Below are 18771 nucleotides of genomic sequence, written 5' to 3'. Positions count from 1 at the left end.
TGACTTTCAGTCAGGACTTTCCACCGAAGTACAAGGTGCTACTTTACCTTGTTTTCCTAAGTGAAAGATCTTTGCATCAGCAGGTTTCTCACCCATATTCCGTTCCCAGAAACTACAACCCCATTGGCTGAAGGACCCATCTTTCTCAGCTTGCAAGAGCTCTGGCCCCTTGTGTATGTCCCGTGATGGATGCCAAGATGGCTTCTTCTATCTCTTTATATTTCTCTAAATTCACTGCTTTGTCCCTAGACTCAGGATCATCTCATGCTGTTCTTCCCTTTCTGTGGACCCATCCTCCTGCTGATTTGTATGTAAATGGGTCTTCCATTGTTTTTGTCACACCTTGCTGAATTTTGTTGGAGATTGATAACCTCCTTCCCTCCCTCTGTCTGGGATAGTACCCGTATATCAACTACACATGACCTGCATGGTTCAAATACCTTTTATTCACAGACTTCAAAGCATAATGTTAGTGAGTATTTATAATTTCTCATATAGTGTTAGTGCATACATTTCATTGTGTTAGTCTTTCATAATAGACCTTACTTGATGCACTTTTATAATACAACCAATTGTATACAATATTATTGTAGTTGAATTCCAGACCCTCATCTTTATAGCCCAAATTTTCCTGCTGGGGTGTTGACACTATGTTGTCTTGTCCCTTGATTATTAGCTATGACTATGTCTACACTACCGTGGTAAGTCGACCTATGCTATTCAACTCCAGCTACGTAAATAATGTAGCTGAAGTCGATGTATCTTAGGTTGATTTATCGTGGGGGGTCGACAGGAGAAAGTCTCCTGTTGAATTACCTTACTCTTCTCCTCAAAGGTAGAATACAGGGGTCGACTGGAGAGAGATCTACAGTTGATTTGGTAGGTCTTTATTAGGCCTGCTAAATCGACTGTTGGTGATTTGGTCTCAGAGCGTCGATCCCCGCTGTAGTGTAGTCCTTCCCTGTGATTATGCATTGCTTGCCAAACATATTAAGAACATATCCATAACTTTGTGCACACTTCATACATACATCATGCAAGAATATTAGAGACCGGTGTGGTGTTAGTTTTTCAGTGATATGCTACATGTCCCCTATTGGGTACATATCCTGACAACAGTGTGTTAGGTGCAGTGAGCATGCCAGGCCTGACGAGTTACTGGCACAAAGTAGTGCATCACAAATGGACCTCTGTCTCACTCTGGGTACTAATGTATTGTCCAACACAACAATATGAAAAAACATACAAGGGTAGTTATCAAATAAAATGGGAGATCAAAGTTGAGCTGCTGTTGAATTGCAGTAGTTACAGTCTAAAGTCTCATGGTATTATTGTGTGAACTCCAGATACCAAACCATACATGTTTCCAGAAAGGGAGTTAGAATGTGGGGTGTAGCCGGTCAGAGATTCCATGACTGGTTGGCTATCAGTAAGTAACTCATGGATGGCATTTGGTTGTTAGGCAATGTCTGCGGTAAACTGTATGCTGTGGTGTTTTTTGTAAAAGTTGTTAACATTTCCTACTGTACAGTATTTGAAAATTTTAGGCTGTCTATTGTACATTTGTGGAAAAGGAGTGAATTGCTATCTTAATGTTGCAAGGCATAATATTGTATCCAATCAATTGTATGTTGTTATTACTCTTTATGCATTTATAAGTTTCTACCCTTAGTACACAGGTGAACAATACCAGACTCATTAGAAAACAAAAATAAAACCAGTTCTACTGCGGAGGGAGAAAGAGGAGAAAAAGGAGGGCAATACAGTCTTAAAATGTATATTAAGCTAGCTAGCAGGGTCTCCATCTAAAATCGGAGAAGATGCCAACATTCTAAGTAACAGTTGTGGGCACCCAAGTCCCAGTCAAGTGCCTTCAACACAAGTCACGAGACCATATTTTCTTTCAACAGGCCTTCTCTTGTCTTAAACCTTGTCTGCGCTGTAACGCTTTGTGCTGTTTTCATTGGATCTTGCAATCAGACCAGTCTCACGCCATGTCAGTATCTGAATAGGAATTTTCCAATAAGTGGTGGTATTTCACTGGTGACTTAAGGAAGGTGCCATCTACTTTTCTTACCACTGGGGCACCATGGAGTTACATGTCCTGCTAGACACAAAACCCTGGTCCTGGACACTTGTGCTTATGAGAGTTTCCATAGTAATATCTTTCTTTGAAAAGCAGAGGTGTTAACTCTAGTGTTTTGGGCAAATAACTCAGGTAATTGCTTTCCACTTACATGTATTTCCCCCCTCCGAATTCAAATGGAGGAAGACAGTCACTGTTTCAGTTCTAAACTGTGCAGTATTGTGTACTGTCAAACAGTTGGGACTGAGGTAATTGCATTTCAATGGTGAATGAAGTGGCCCTTCAGTATAATTTGCTTCACAGTCTTTGTTTAAATGTCTCACAGTTTTTCTTAAACCTTTTTATCTTGCCTCCATATTTTCTTCCTCTCTTCAGTTTCTTCCTCCCCTATACAATCTGTTTTTCTTTCATTATTTTCTTTCTTGTGCATTATTTTTGTAGTGTCTAGTTCTTCACTAAGGGGTTTTTCCGCTTGCAATAAATTTAGTTCTTTATTAAACTCCTCTTGTCCTTTCTCCTAAACAAAGGACTGTGACTCTCTTGAATATGTCTTTTGTAAGGAGTATTACCAGCTCCAGGGTGTGGCTTTACACAGGATAGAGAGAGCACTGCTGCCATAATCCTACAGTTTTTGTTCCTCTTTCAGATATTGCTTCTGCTCCCAGCAGTCAATTTTTGCTGGTCCTGTAAGTGGCCCGGTAAGATGTATTCCACTGTATGTCCTGTGTGGGAACCAAAGAGGGCACAAGGAGTTTGTTAATCTCCCACTTAAAAAGAAAATGGTACGTGTGATGTGCTGAAGAATCTGGAGCAGGCCTAGCAGCTGGGGGGGCGTGGGAGAGACGGAAGAAGAGAAGCATTTTAAAGTGATGGCGATGATTCAAATAGTTCATTATTTAATTTCAGACAAAAATTAGTTGTGGACAGTGATTTAAACCGTAAAATCTTCAGTCAAGAATTGTCTTTTATGTGTTAGTATAGTGCTTCCTATAATAGGAGCATATTATTCACTAGGGCCCATGAGTGGTAGTAGGTATCGTCCCTATTTTACAGATGAGAACACTGAGTCTGAGACTTTTTTTTTTTTTAAAGTGATCCCAAATTGATGATTTCTTCTAGTAAATGGAGCTTACTTGCTAATTGACTTCTCCCTGGCAGCATTTAAACTGTATCATATAAGATATATGGATGCCAGGGATTCCCAATTTTCAGTGTTTGGTTCCAGCCTGTGATACACCCTCTGTCCTTGGGCAAGTGCCTTTACCCATCTGCCTCAGTTTCCCCATTTGTAAAAGGTTGAGACCTACCTCTGGTGTACATTGCAGTGACTAATCTGTAAAATAGCATTTTTGAAAAGTTAGTTGAATGCCAAGTATTAGTTTAGTATTTGTATTAATATTTTAAAAGGTGGGGAAAATGAAAGATATCCCTAATTTTGTATACTTATGGCTCAAATTCACTCACCTGTTGTAGGCGTGAGGTGTAGAGTTTCTTGTGGACTTTACCATTTTATGTATTGCTCCTTTGAAGAATTCAGTGAGCCCTGAAACCTATTCCTAAAACTAAAATCAGTTTCCCCTCCACTATAGGGTAAGGTATTAAATAGATCCAGGAGGTGAAAAGTAATCAGTCATTGGAATTGTCAATTAAAAACAGTTTAATCCTAAAATACCCAGAAAAGAAAACAGAATAAGGAGGATTTGATCTAGTAATGGAATCCACTGCCTATTAAATATAGCTCCTGCTACTGGAATAAATTTGCTAATACACTTAAATAGATCCCAGTATATTCTTAGAGAAGGGCGGGGGTGGGGAGGGATAAGACGGTTTATAATTATTTCAGTATTAAAAGTGTACTGAAGTTGTTGGTCTTAGGAACATGGAAAGGTCCTGTAATGTAGTGAACTGTAGAAGACTGGATCCTGCTCCCCCTTAAGGTGATGCTAAATCTGCCATTGATTTTTAGATCAGATATTACCCTGTAGTCTACTGTAGGTAACCACAATCAGCTGATCCAAGAGCAGCAGCATATTGTCCAAGAGAAGCTATAATCAGACCTCCATTATTAAAGAGATGGGCATGGTGACCGTCTGAAATTACTTGTAAGAGTAGACACACCACCCTTCCTCAAATGAAGCAACCTTTGCAGGGATGTGAAAGCTTTAAATAAGGGATGTAGATCTGATCTGATTTCTAGAGTTGTGTTGGTTGAAATTTACTTGAAAGTAGCTTTTCAACTGAAACTGCCATTTTGGTCAATTTTCAGTTTTAGTTATAGAAAACTCAAAATATTTTCTCTACCTTCTCTTCCTCTTTTTTTGCAGGGGAATGAAGAGGGGAGAGAGAAGGGAGGAGAAAATAGAGAAATATTAATCTTTTGTTAAAAAGCTGAAAAACTCCACTAAAATCCAACAGATTGAGACTTTGATTTAATTTGAAAAAGTTCATGGAAAATACACTTTTGTCCAATCAGCTCTATTTTGGAGCATTTTCCTTCAGGTATTTTATTAAAGGGAGAATTGGCATAGAAATAGAATAGTTAACTGCTTCTACGTGAAGCAAACAAACTCCTGTTAAAAAGTAGATTGTACGTTGCTTGTGGATGTAAAGAAGAGCACAGCCAAGTTCCACTCTGTTTCAACAGCTCTGGAACACAAGAATTAACATTGCTACATCTTCTCAATAAATTTTGCAGTCAGGTCTTACTAGACTGTGGGACGCTTAAAAGGAAGACATTTATGATTGTGAAAAAGTTTTGTCTAATGCACATTCTTTGTTCTTTCTTGATTCATTGTCACCCAGTGGAACAGTAGGCGTACTTTAGATAGGCTTACTGTGCTCTGCAGATATTAACTAATGAATCTGCATAGCTCCTTTGTTTACTAGGTAGGTGTTAACCCCATTTTAACCCATAGATGAAGTGAGGATGAGATGAAGTGACTTGGTCAAAGTCACAAAACAAGTCAGTACCATAGTTTAGCAAAAGAACTCAGGACTAAGGGTGTGCGAATAACCAATTTTTCTGTTCAGTGGCCAAATCAAAAATAATTTTACAATTGTTTTGGGTTAAACAATTTTTTGTTGAATTGTTGAGGTTATTTCTTTACCTTTTTTATATAAAACAAAGTAAATTTTTAAATGAAAAGTTGTTTCGAATTGGAAAAATTAAATCTTTTGAGTTTTCTGATTTTGTTTTGACCAAAACTGTGGTAAATTCAATACAAAGTTGCCAAATGTTCCAGTTGACCTGACTGCGTGTTTGGTTTTTTTTGTTTTTTTGTTTTTTGGCAAAGTTTTATCCAAAAAATTTTATTCAGGCACTTCCTGGCTCCCAGAACAGTGCATTATTTCTTCTCTAGATGATGTCTTGCCTTTATTTTGACACTGGAATTCATCCTTGCTCTGGCAGGACTCTTTCCTTTTTTTTATTAACGTGAGGTAACATACTTTCTTTTAGACCCCATCTGTTTCTTTCTGTGGTGTTGTCATCCTCTAAATTTCCGTATGCCTTCAGTATGCCTTCTTCATCTGACATAGTGTCCCTGAGCTGCAGAGGCTGCAGGTTCAACTGGGAAAATGGGGCAACTCAGTGCCCAAGAGGAATTGCTGCTCATCAGATCAATGCTGTATTCTCAGTCTGCTTTGACACAGTCGACTGCTGCTACTTTGCATGCTGTTTGTCATACAGCAGGCTGAAGAAACAGCCTGATTCCAGAGCCCATTGTGAACCATTGCCACAGCTGAGCTGTACGTACATTTTCTCTTCCACTGCTATCATACAAGTTTTAGACCATAGTGCAGGGCATTCTAATAGAGGACTTTGTAAGCTGTTCTGGTACATGAAGACAATCTTGGATACTTTAGCTTTAAATATATTCTACTGTGTGGGTTTGTTTCATTTCAACCTTAAGGGCTAATTCCGTTCTCTAAATGTAAAGCCAAGGTACCTTAAGAGTGTTGAAAATTATCATCTAGATCAGTTGCTAGCTTAATACAAAAACATGAGTGATCTTTGAACATGGCTGAAGGCAGTGTTTCCTAAACTTTTGAATGTTGAAACTCTCTTTGGGAAATTAAACCAAATGTTCTGTAGTGTTCACACCCTGCTATTGCTGCAGGGTGCTAGGCATGAGAACGTGATAATGAAATGGACTATAAACAATTAAATTGTCCTCTCCGGTTTTTAATGGCTACATTGAGAGAAATGTAAAAACAGTGAAATATAAAACTGATATTTAAAATTTTCCACCTAAATTGAAAATATATTAATCTTAACATGGGACTGGTGAGTTGGAGGAGCCAGTGCCTTATTAAACTAACAGCTCAGTCATTTGCTGACATAAACTGTGATAGTAGAACCCCTAAAGTTATGTGGTATCAGGACACAAACACATGTTGGAGTGAGGGCAGACAGACTTGCACATAGTTCAGAATCATATTATAATTTAGAGGAACATAATCCAAAGTGTAACGGTGAGATACAAAAATGGGAGTAAATTGTATTGAGGAGAGCACTTCTGAAAAGGAATAGGGTTTAAGGGAATGTGGAAGGGACAGACTGAGAGCTTTGATGTACAGGAAAAGGGGTGGTCCAATTGTTGGGTGTATCCTCCAAGTTATAATAACTTGAAGAGTAGGAAAGAGAGTTGGGAACAAATCTCCCCAGATGGGTTAGAGCAGGGGTGGCCAACCTGAGCCTGAGAAAGAGCCAGAATTTACCAATGTACATTGCCAAAGAGCCACAGTAATATGTCAGCAGCCCCCATCAGCTCCAGCATCCCCCCGCCTCCTGCCAGTCAGCACCTCCCGCCTGCTGCAATCAGCTGTTTCGCATGTGCAGGAGCCTCTGTGGGGGAGGACCAAGGCCATGGCAGGCTTGGGGACAGGGGCCGGGGCCGTGGGGGCAGGGCCTGGGGCAGAGCCAGGGTTGAGCAATGAGCACCCCCTGGCACAGTGGAAAGGTAATGGCTGTAGCTCCAGCCCCGGAAGCAGCACCCATACAAGGAGCTGCATGTGGCTCCGGAGCCACAGGTTGGCTACCTCTGGGTTAGGGCCACTAAGCACAGTGGAATGAGCACTGCACTGCTTTGTTGCAGAGGGAGAGGGAGACCATGATTTTTCTGTGGCTGTATCAGTTTATCAGCCTACCAACTTTGCTCTGCTAGCCAATGACTGATGATGTCCCTTCTGCAAATTGTAACTTCTTCCCTTACGGCTTGCTGATGAACACATGGATTAGTGTGTGAGACACTGAATGAGAAGTAAGCAAGGGTGGCACACGGAGCCAGCACAACAGACTGGCTCTGGATTTAACCAGTACAGTCCTTATTCTACAAGTGTTTTGCATTGCAAGAGCTCTACAGCCATGCCAAATCCAGTGCAGGCTAGGGGAGAGGACAGAGGAACCACCAGAGAAAAGAGTCAGAAACCAGTGAAACAAGCTTGACATCCTAGTTCTGATCAGACATGCCAAACCAGCAAAAAACCCCATAGAAATTGGGCTTGGTTTTGGCTTAGTTGTCTTGTGAGTTGCTTGTTGGCTAGTTTTTTGCTTGTTGTAACCTGTTGCTTCTATTTTTTTTATCAGCTCCTGGGGGGGCAAGCAGAGGCAAGGAGGGGAGAGAATCAGGGGTGCACAGCAGGCCCACCACAGTCCCAGCCTGCAGGCCGAGGGGATCTAGTCACATAGAGTGTTGGGGTTCTTAGGGATTGGCTTGTTTTGGCCTTGATTTTTGACTTATTGTGAAAGTCGGGGTGCTTATTTACTGGCAACTGTGCTTCTAATCCCTGGGCCAGTGGGACCGGAAAATACCCATTTTTACTGATATTTGATACAATCGACTACTCTTCACATTTATTTGAATTTGGATGCAAGGGAGGCATTTAAGACAGCCCTTGCTGCCCCATTCCCCCTGCCCTGGGGTGCAGTTGTTTGTTACCAGGCCTGCCCTGCATTTCATACTTCAAAGGTCCCTGAGTCTCTGGGTAGTGAAGCCCTGCACTGGAGGTCATCCTCTGCATGCTCAGAGGCACCTGCATTTCAAACTAGGCTGCCCAAAGCCGCCAGGAAGGAGGAGGCTCTGGCGGAGAGTGGTTTGCTCAGTGCTCAGGCCCTGGCCTGGCTTTGCGGACCCAGCTGGTGGAAAAGTCCGGAGAGATCTCTCTTTCCCACCCCTCCCCGGCTTGACTTGGCTCCGCGCAGCACCTGCCCCCTCGGCCTGCGCCGCAGCGCCCCCTGCAGCAGAGAAGAGGGAGGGCCGGGGGAAGGCAGCGCCGCGCTTCCGAACCTGCAAGCGGCATAACCAGCGGGAGCTGCGTTCAGCTCCCCCGCGCCTCCGTCGGACGGGTCGCTGCCCATTAGCTTCCCCAGGGAGCGGAGCCGTGGCGATCGGGGACGCCGCGGGCAAGCGCGGCGGACTTGGTAAATTACAAGCGTCTGGCGTCTCCCCTCCCCCCCCCCTTACCTGCACTAGAACCGGTGTCTGGGCAGAGGTGCTGCACCCGCCCCGCCGCCGGTGACAAAAGGCTGGAGCCTCCCCTCTGGGTGCAGCTGCTGGGGCTGAGCAGGCAAAAGACCCGGGATTGGGGCGCGTGGGGGCCCTGCCCGCAAGCCCGGCGGGGGCGGGGGGGTCAATGAGGGGGGTATTTGTCTGGCACGAAGGCTCTTCTCCCGACCCAGGGCGGCGTGACCCGGGCAAATCCCTGTCCCCCTTGTCTGCCTCGGTACCTGCCTGGCGGGAGACGTGCCGGCTTCCTGGGTGGGTGCGTGCGGCACATGGGTCCCTTCTCTGTAAGGTGAGCCAGGGCCGGATCGCTTGGCTCCAGCGAGCTCTGCCGCTTTGCTGGGGCGGCTGCAGGCTGCTCGGTGTCCCCACGCGCCGGGCGGGAGTTTGGCGGACTTCCGAAACTAGTGAGGGCGTTTAGCCCCCGAGAGAGGGGGGAGGGCACGGGCACGGGCAGAAATGTACCCACCGCAAGAAGGATAGCAGAAATTCTCACTCAACGTACAGGTTAGAAGAAACTCCACCCGGACATTGTGTCCTGGCGCAATGCTGTACGGTATAGATCAGCGTATTTCGAGCATGCTCCTTGCCCTGGGTTCTGGGCGTATTGTATATATGGGGGAAAAAGCAAATTGAAGTTAGATTTCTCTCCCCTCCTTCATGGATTTTTCCACAGTTTGGGTTCTGTTAAGCCAAACACACCTGGAATACATGAAGCTGCAACCAGACTGTTCTGTTGTTATCCAGCTCCAACAAATTTATTTGAGCAGAAGCTTTCGTGGGCTACAGCTCACTTCATCGGATGCGTTCAGTTTTCCACTGAATGCATCCGATGCAGTGAGCTGTAGCTCACGAAAGCTCATGCTCAAATAAATTAGTCTCTAAGGTGCCACAAGTCCTCCTTTTCTTTTTGCGGGTACAGACTAACGCGGCTGCTACTCTGAAATTTATCTAGCTCCATTTTTCTTCCTGATAGTGGGCTAGTTCAGTACCCTGCATTATTTTGGCAAAACATGTAGATCAAAGTATTTTCTTGCAGAGTTGTGCAAGGCTAAATAGTCGGCAACATAATATATAGGAATAGTATGGTGCACAAGTGTAGATTGTAAAATACTAGAACTTCAGGTAGAAGTAAAAAGAAAAGGAGTACTTGTGGCACCTTAGAGACTAACCAATTTATTTGAGCATGAGCTTTCGTGAGCTACAGCTCACTAATACAGTTAGTGGGTGATTTTTAGTACCTCTAGTTTATAAAGTAGTTCTACACGTATGTATTCCCAATTGCAATTTGTCTTGGCATTGTTCACCATACAGACATGGGTTACCTCTTCACTGGGTGTAAATTGGCATAGATCCATTAAATTTAATGGAGCCATGTTGATTTACAACAGCTAAAGATCTAGCTTGTGATTTTATTTTGACGAGACCTAGTTATATTAATGCTGTTTTTAATACTGTTTGTAATAAGTCTTAAAACTTTATCCACAAAATTAGAATTGAGAGTTGTAGTCCATAAAACACAATATTGCAGTCTATGAACTGAATAGTATTTTATTGAGAGGATACATGGCACTATATAGTAGTTACACTGTGCTAAAAAATAATAAGATCCCTACTATGATTGTCAGTAGCTTACAATCATAAAATCATAGGAGGTGAGAGGTTGGAAGAGACCTCAGGAGGTCATCTAGTCCAACCCCCTGCTCAAAGCAGGACCAACCCCAACTAAATCATCCCAGCCAGGGCTTTATCAAGCTGGCCTTTAAAAGCCTCTAAGGATGGAGATTCCAGTGCTTCACCACCCTCCTAGTGAAATAGCTTTTCCTAATATCCAACCTAGACCTCCCCCACTGCAACTTGAGACCATTGCTTCTTGGTTTTGTCATCTGCCACCACTGAGAACAGCCTAGCTCAATCCTCTCTGGAACCCTCCCTTCAGATATTTGAAGGCTGCTATCAAATCTCCCCTCACTCTTCTCTTCTGTAGACTAAATAAGCCCAATTCCCTCAGCCTCTTGTAATAAGTCATGTGCTCCAGCCCCTTAATCATTTTTGTTGCCCTATGCTGGACTCTGTCCAATTTGTCCACATCCTTTCTGTAGTGGGGCCCCCAAAACTGGATGCAGTACACCAGATGTGGGCCGAATAGAGGGGAATAATCACTTCCCTCGATCTGCTGGCAATGATCCTACTAACGCAGCCCAATATGCTCTTAGCCTTCTTGGCAACAAGGGCACACTGCTGCCTCATATCCAGCTTCTCATCCACTGTAATCCCCATGTCCTTTTCCGCAGAACTCCCGCTTAGCTAGTTGGTCCCCAGCCTGTAGCAGTGCATGGGATTCTTCCGTCTTAAATGCAGGTGTCTGCAACTGTCCTTGTTGAACCTCGTCAGATTTCTTTTGGCCCAATCCTCCAATATGTCTAGGTCACTCTGGACCCTATCTCTACCTTCCAGCATATCTACCTCTCCCTCCAGCTTAGTGTCATCTACAACTTGCTGAAGGTGCAATCCATCTCCTCATCCAGATCATTAATGAAGGTGTTGAACAAAACCAGCCCCAGGACCGACCCCTGGGGCACTCCGCTTGATACCAGCTAACAACTAGACATCGAGCCGTTGATCACTACTCGTTGAGCCTGATGATCTAGCCAGCTTTCTATCCACCTTACAGTCCATTCATCCAGTCCATATTTTTTTAACTTGCTGGCAAGAATACTGTGAGAGAGCGTATTAAAAGCTTTGCTAAAGTCAAGATATATCACATCCACTGCTTTCCCCATATCCACAGAGCCAGTTATCTCACCATAGAAGGCAGTCAGGTTGGTCAGGCATGACTTGCCCTTGGTGAATCCATGTTGCCTGTTCCTGATCACCTTCCTCTCCTCCAAGTGCTTCAAAATGGAGTCCTTGAGGACCTGCTTCATGATTTTTTCAGGGACTGAGGTGAGGCTGCCTGGTCTGTAGTTCCCCGGATTCTCCTTCTTCCCTTTTTTAAAGATGGGCACCATATTTGCCTTTTTCCAGTCGTCTGGGACCTCCCCTGATCACCACGAGTTTTCAAAGATAATGGCCAATGGCTCTGTAATCACATCAGCCAACTCCCTCAGTACCCTCGGCTGCAATCTTAAAGGCAGGAGTGGGAGCATTACAATACAGAACACACAGAGAGTGGTATGTGGTCTCTGTAGTTGGCAGACTTCATGGAACAAGTGGGTTTAGAACAGAATATATGTTTAGGTTATGCACACCTAAATTATAGCATGTGCCAAGTCAGTTGATGGGAGTTTAACAATGGTTTTTAAAGTGCATTGCTTAACTGTTAGAAATATAAAGTTGACTTTCAGCTCAGGCAACCTTGGTTAAGCTCCTATTGGACTTAGCTGGAAGGCATTTCCCTTTGGGCTCATGCCAATACCTGAACCTGCAATTTCTGTTCTTTCACTGGCTGCCCACTTACGTCAGTAGGAGTTCTGCATTAGCACAGACTGCAGGATTGGATCCATAGGGATGATTCAGTGTACACTCCGTGAGAGTCCTGGCTTAAGTGTTAACATGCACCCTACATCTTTCCACAGCCAGCAGCAGATCTAGTTAGCAGGTGAGAGCAGTCAGCTAGATGGTTATTGTCTGGCCACCAAGAATTTAGTAGGAATCAGAATGGCACATCTGTTCTGATCAATTGCCTATGGCTGAACTTATTCTATGCCTCAATGTGTTACGGTATTGTAGGCCAACTATAGAGCTCTTGCCTGTGGTCATAAGGGACACATTCACCTGGAACAAATGGAAATGTAGACCCTGAATTCTATTTAAAAAAAGCACCCCATATCACACCTATTTTAAACATGATTGGCAGCTATATCTGCTTGTAAGATCTAGTGCTTATAATAGGAGTCTGGGAGCTATGATTCCTGGGTTCTGTTTTCAGCTCCGCTACAAACTGGTATTGTGCCCTGGGGCAAGTCCCCTAGCCCTAGTTTTGTGCTTCAGTTTCCACACATGCCATGTGGGGATAAAATACCTGTCTAAGAGCTGCATTGTAGTGGATAATGCTTGTAAAGGATTTTGAGAGCCTGGAATGAAAGGTGCTTGAGAAGGGTAGAGTTTTCTTCCCATTTATATTGGTGAGGTTGTGGGGCGGATGATAGGTGAATATGAGCTGTTAGCTAGAAACAATGAAAATGGCTTATTTGGGACACTTGAGGAGTTTCGCAGAAAACCCACCTCCTCTGATTGTATTTTTGTTCCTGGTGTCTTTTCTGGAAGAGAACAATCCCAGTACCTATGTTCTGGCTACACGTTTGACTTCTGATGTGAATGTACTTGGGAGCATGTACAAACATAGCCTGGTACAGAAATGCTTCATGAGCTAAGCAAATCCCCTGTGGTCCTTTCTTGTATCCAGGATACTTAGTTGTTGGATAACCTGAACAGAGCATCATCTGAAAGACGTGAGTTAAATCAGCCTTGCCAGGGAGGTTCTCATGGGTGTAAATGGCTTACTGGCTTTTTCAGAGCAGGGCAGACTGATCAGCTAACCTGATGGAAATACCCATTTGTATGTTTCAAAAACAGTCTTGAGCCAAAGCCCATGGAAGCCAATGGGAAGGCTCAAGCTGATTTTAATGGGCTTTGGAATAGGCCCTAGGCCCCAATCTTGGAACACTTATGCTATATGCTTAATAGAGCGTAAGTTTGTAGGAGTGGTGCCTGAGAGGAAAATCCCAGACTGGCTTCTAATGGGGCTCACAGCCCTTATGACCAATCATTTTATCATGTATGCCAAGATTCAGATAATCAGTCCCAGGTGTGAGGATCTAAGCTGGTTGCTAAAGGGAGCAAAAGTGGACTTTTTCTCTGCACCCTATGTACATGGTAGAATTGACTGACTTATGAGGATTATTCCATCTTCCTCTGCAATATCATAGGTTGGCCTCTGGCTTAGGACAGATACCAATCTAGATGGACCACTGGACTGACTTTGTGTTGCTATTCATGATCCTGTGAGCCCTGTTCTGCCATACTGATCAGTGATGTGTTTGCATTTTAAGGTATGATTGGTATTGTCAGGAGCAGCATTCTAATCAACGGCAAAGGCTTTGCATTGCTCAGAAGCGACTAGTTGGCGGTCTGTTGCTACCAGTGCAGGCTTTCCAGCTGTGCCGTCTCTGTCGCCTCTCAGATGGCTGCATGGCTTTCTGTACTGTAACTGCTGCTCAATGGCATTTGACCTAAGTCAGCATCCTCATGGGACCAGGTGGCCAATCAGTCAAGGGTCCTTCTGACCCATTACTGATCAGTGTTGGGGGGGGTGTACGTGTATATCTCAGTCACATTTAAAAAGAGAGTGATTGATGCATTTTTAAGAAATAAGGCAGTGACCCATCTCCTTGCTTACACACACTGCTGCAGTATGCTGCAAAGATACTGTACATATAGGAGGTCTGATTCTCAACAACCTTTTACTGGGGATAGTCACACCTATGTAAGGTGAGTGTCTATCACTAACTTTTCACACTCACCTTGCACAGGTGTAGATGATTACAGAAGGTGTAGAGAAGCGGAGAATCAGGCCAGGGGGCCTCCATATGCTCATTTCTTCGGTGTGCTTCTTGCACATTGGCCCAGATCTTGCCTGCTTGCTCCTGCAAGAATACATTGCGTATAAATAACTTCTGTGCTGAGGAACAGACCCTTGAAGATATGTCTACACTGCAGCTGGGAGGTTTGATACCCAGCATGGGTAGACAGACTTGTGCTAGCTAGCTAAAAATAATAGTATGGATTTTTCAGCACTGGCAGCCACTTGGGCTAGTCACCTCAGTCCAAGCCAACCCGGTATCCTGGGTCCAAGTTTGGGTGGCCCACCCAGCCCCCTGGATCTGAGTTTGAATGGCTAGTCTGATCTTCCACCAGTGCTGCAATGTCCACACTGCTATTTTTAGCATGGTAGCTTGAGCCTGTTGCCCTGCTCTGGGAATCACAACTCTCGCTGTCGTGTAGACAGCCCCTGAGACGGGAACGTCTGAAATAGAATTCACAGTCGTGAACAACCCATTGCGAAAAGCTAAAGGATTTGGAGCTGTGCAGAGTACAGTAATTGCACTGGAATCTCCAGAAGTGTATTCTAGCCTTGGATTAATAGTTCCTAGCAAGGTACATGATTCAGTCACGTAGATGTTTTCACAGCCTTGGAATAATTATATTGTTTGCCTAGTTTATTTCTTTCCAGCTGTAGTTAGTTTAACCTAAGAGATTGAGTTCACATAGATTGCTACATCCCTCTGGTTCAGGCACTTCAGCAAAACATTTATTCCTGGTATCCTGTACTTAGCTATAGATTGCTTCAGGGAGATCCTTATTGCCTGAAACGCTAAAGAAGGGCAAAATGTTATTTTCACAGAGTTAGATTGAAAACATCAAATACTCTTGCTGGAAGGTAGCACTACTTTTATTCTTAGAATCCAGAATAACACACGCAAACCCCAAAACCAGAGATAAACAAAGCTGGCTGCTCCCTGAAACAGAAGCACCACTTATCCCACCTTCCTCTAGGTTGGCTGGCTGCAGAGCTGATTGCTGCTAGTCCCAGATCACGCTGCACACTTCCCTACAGAGCCCCCGCTTGCAAGCAGGACCAGGAAAGCCCCTGACAATTAGAAGTGATCACAGTTTTAATTACACCACTAATATGTGCCCCGAGAGGTCTTGCATATATCTGTCACAACACAAAGTTCAGATGTTTGTGGAAACGTGCCTGCCGCTCGAATGGTGGGCAAAATCAGTAGCATGATGATGTCCACTGGAACAAACTATGCAGGAAGATCCAGCACTAGCTTTTGGGCTCAAAAAAGGTCCTAAATTCAGGTATTGTTAATTGTTATAGGGCCAGATCCAAAGCCCAAACAGGGCCCAGCTGGATGTAAGTGTAGACCTGTTTTATGCACAGTTATCATTATTTCACCAGTAGGGCTGCTTGAAAAATTTCCAGCAAAACCACCTGCGTTTTCAGTGGAAAATTGGGGTTTAGCTAAACAAAAATTTGTGGTAAATTTCTGTGCATTTTTATTTATTTATTTCAACAAAAAATTGAAAACTCAAAACTTTTTTTTCCCAAAAAAGTTGAAAATTTCTCCCCACGCACTCATTTTCCACCCAACTCTATTGGCCAGCCACTTAGAGCGGGCATATCTAGGGTGGAGCCATGGTAGTTACTTGACAGTTTGCAACCATGCTATATAACCATTTTGGACAGGAAGTGAAGAATAAGCATGTCCAATTGAAACTGGATCAGAGAAGCTAGAAATGATGGATCTACAAAATATATATATAATACAGTGGTGAGCTGGAGCCGGTTCACACCGGTTGTTAAATTTAGAAGCCCGCAAGGGACAACCGGTTCTAAAAGGGCTTCTAAATTTAACAACTGGCTAAAAGTGGCGCCTTAGGGATTGGAGCACCCACAGGGAAAATTTGGTGGGTGCAGAGCACCCACCAGCAGCTCCCCTCCCCACCCCGCGCCCGGCCCCAGCTCACCTCCGCTCCTCCTCCCCTGAACGCGCCGCCCTGCTCTGCTTCTCCACCCTGCCCCCGGTTTCCCGCAAATCAGCTGTTCGCACAGGAAGCCTGGGAGTGCTGAGAAGCAGGCGCTGGCTTCGCACTCAGGCCCAAGGAGGCGGAGCGGAAGTGAGCTGGGGCGGGGGGCCACGAGGAGGGCTGCCTGCGCTGCAGCAGGTAATCCGGGGGGCGCGCAGGGGAATCGCTCCCCAGCTCACCTCCACCTCCCTGGGCCTGAGCGCGAAGCTGCCACTTGCTTCTCAGCACTCCCCGGCTTCCCGTGCGAACAGCTGATTCGCGGGAAGCCAGGGCGGGTGGGCAAAGAAGGAGGGCGGGGCGGCACGTTCAGGGGAGGAGGCAGAGCGGAGGTGAGCTGGGGCCGGGTGCGGGGTGGGGAGCTGCCGGTGGGGGCTCTCCAGCTCTGGAGAACCCACGGAGTCGGCCCCTAAGGCAGCACTTTTGATGTGATCAGTGCGGGGAGTGGCCACTCCCCCTACTCCCCCCCCCAGCTATGCTACCCCGCCCGTAGGAGCCAGAGGGACCTGCCGGATGCTTCCTGGGAGCTGCCCCAGGTAAGCACCGCCGGGACTCCCCACCTCACCCCCCCGGCAGGTCCCTCTGGTTCTTAGGGGCAGGGTGGGGTGGGACACCCCCTACGGTGGCCCACGAGACCCTCCTGCCCGGTTCTGGGGACAGTCAGGGGATAGGGGAGGGAGGTGGATGGGACAGGGGTCCTGGGAGGGGGGGCGTCAAGGAACGCGAGGGGTTGGATGGGGCAGGAGTCCCGGGGGCGGGCCATGACCCCCTTGTGGGGTGAGGAGGGAACCGGTTATTAAGATTTTGGCAGCTCATCACTCTGTGTGTGTGTGTATATATGTGCGTGTGTATATATTTAACCATTTTGAAATGTCCTAGCAATCTTGAAGTCCTTTCCTTTCACAGAAGTGTTACTGTGACCCTTGGAGGCGAAGAATGCAGAGGAACATGTTCATCTCTTAGTTATGTGATAGAGGTTGTGGAGCTGCGGGCAGGCTTTTGGCATTGTGGAGAGCTGCCATGAGGGAGTGTCTGTTGGGTGGCTGTCTTTTTGAACTGAATTTCTGTTCTTCCATTGTTGCCTGTCGTGAGCAAGCTAAATCTGGGGTTGGAAGCTGCCAACAAAAGCAAACACATGCATTTGTGTCTTATGTCTGAGTGCTTTTGTTTCTAAGAAGCTAATGTGGTGTTCATCCCACCCCCACACGCTCCCAGGAAAATAGGTTCTTAAAATTTCAGAAGAGAACGTGTGTGTGGGCTGGTGGGGGGGATGAATCCAGAGGAATTGAAAGGATCAGAATAAGCAGCTGTTTTGTGTCAGCCAAAAAGCTAATGGAATAGAGATCAACTGTTTGGTTTTATCTTAGAAGTCAGATCTGCATTTGAAAGAAGACTTCAACCTACTAAAAATCTGTGTTTTTGGCTGCACTGGGCTGCTGTGTTACTTCTTACTCAGGCCAAATGTTGCATTCCTTTCAAAAAAACAATGCCTGGAATGAATCAGCAACATAATATCCCATCTATGGAAGTCTAGTTTGGTTTGTTCATCAGATGTTTTGAATAAAAACACACCATAATCTTTTTTTCTCTCGTTCTATAAATAGACCCAGGAGGGTTTTGAGGTAAGCCAGCTCTTTTTGTTGTGAGCCAAGATAAGAGTAGGTGGTAATTAATTAAAGCTACTGGCTGGCACCTTCAAATAAGCCTCTTCATGCCTCAGCACTGATTCCTCAGACTCGGACGGTGGGTTTGCAATAAAGCAGTGCACAGTATTAAGCATTTGGCCGACATTGTAGTAATGGTGAACTTACTGGGGTATTTTATTCTGATTTCCCACAGTACCACATAATGGCCATGCTATTTCAACAAAAAATCAGCAGTAGGTTACATTAACTGTAAGCTATATTTTTCTCCATCTCACAGAAATGCCTGCTCAAGTTAGGCATTCCAGGTCTGCATTTTCCCTGGGTCTTGGATCCATTTGGTTCAGCCTAAATTCAGCTCCGAAGTTGGAATCTGGTTCTAGATCCACTTCCGCACAGTGTTGATGATTTTGGATCCAGGGTTTGGTTTTGGTTCACTTGTTATAAAAAGGACATTTCGATATTTTACATGTGACAAAAGACACTTGGGAAAAAACCCTTTACAAATTCAATGGGTTGGATTTTCCAAAACATTGCACACTTAATTTGTGTACTTGATTCCCATAACTGTAAGCACCAGTTTGGTATCTGTGTGCAAATGACCAGTTTTTATCTAATCCTGCAGCATGTGTACATAGGATTGCATGCATACAGTTTTGAAACCCTGGCCATAAACTGTTTTTACACCAGGGAAGAAAAACTAAAGGCCCTTTGCTCCCACTCACTTCCCAAGCCAACAGACCCATTGGCGCCCCGCTCTGCCCCTGCCCCCGCCCCCGCCCCCGCCCCAACTCCGCTCCCTCCCTGCCCCTTTTTAGAGCTCCTTCCTCAAATCCCCACCCCGGCCCTGCCTCCTCCCTTGAGCGCCCCAGATTCCTGCTCCTCCCCGCTCCCTCCCAGAGCTTGCTATGCGCTGGGAGGTAGGCAGAGGAGTGGGGATGCG

The 18771-nt window shown here is 45.2% G+C and overlaps 1 protein-coding gene and 1 long non-coding RNA gene across 3 annotated transcripts in view; one reads left to right on the top strand and one right to left on the bottom strand.

The window, feature by feature from the left end:
• Positions 1-426: 426 nt before the first annotated feature.
• Positions 427-8944, bottom strand: LOC140915020 (uncharacterized). Its single transcript, XR_012160072.1, has 2 exons — positions 8818-8944; positions 427-2808 (listed from the first exon to the last, which is right to left on the bottom strand). It is a non-coding gene; the product is annotated as an uncharacterized lncRNA (long non-coding RNA).
• Positions 8383-18771, top strand: part of VWA2 (von Willebrand factor A domain containing 2) — an 80594-nt gene continuing 70205 nt past the window's right edge. For both annotated transcript variants that reach the window (XM_073354301.1, XM_073354299.1), the window contains exon 1: positions 8383-8507. The gene's annotated coding sequence lies outside the window, so the exon portion shown is untranslated. The remainder of the gene's footprint in view (positions 8508-18771) is intronic.

Source organism: Lepidochelys kempii, chromosome 7, assembly GCF_965140265.1.
Source record: "Lepidochelys kempii isolate rLepKem1 chromosome 7, rLepKem1.hap2, whole genome shotgun sequence".
In the NCBI taxonomy this organism is placed as follows: domain Eukaryota; kingdom Metazoa; phylum Chordata; order Testudines; family Cheloniidae; genus Lepidochelys; species Lepidochelys kempii.
The sequence above is the reverse complement of the archived record's forward strand: the minus strand, read 5'-3'. Positions and strand labels throughout refer to the sequence as shown.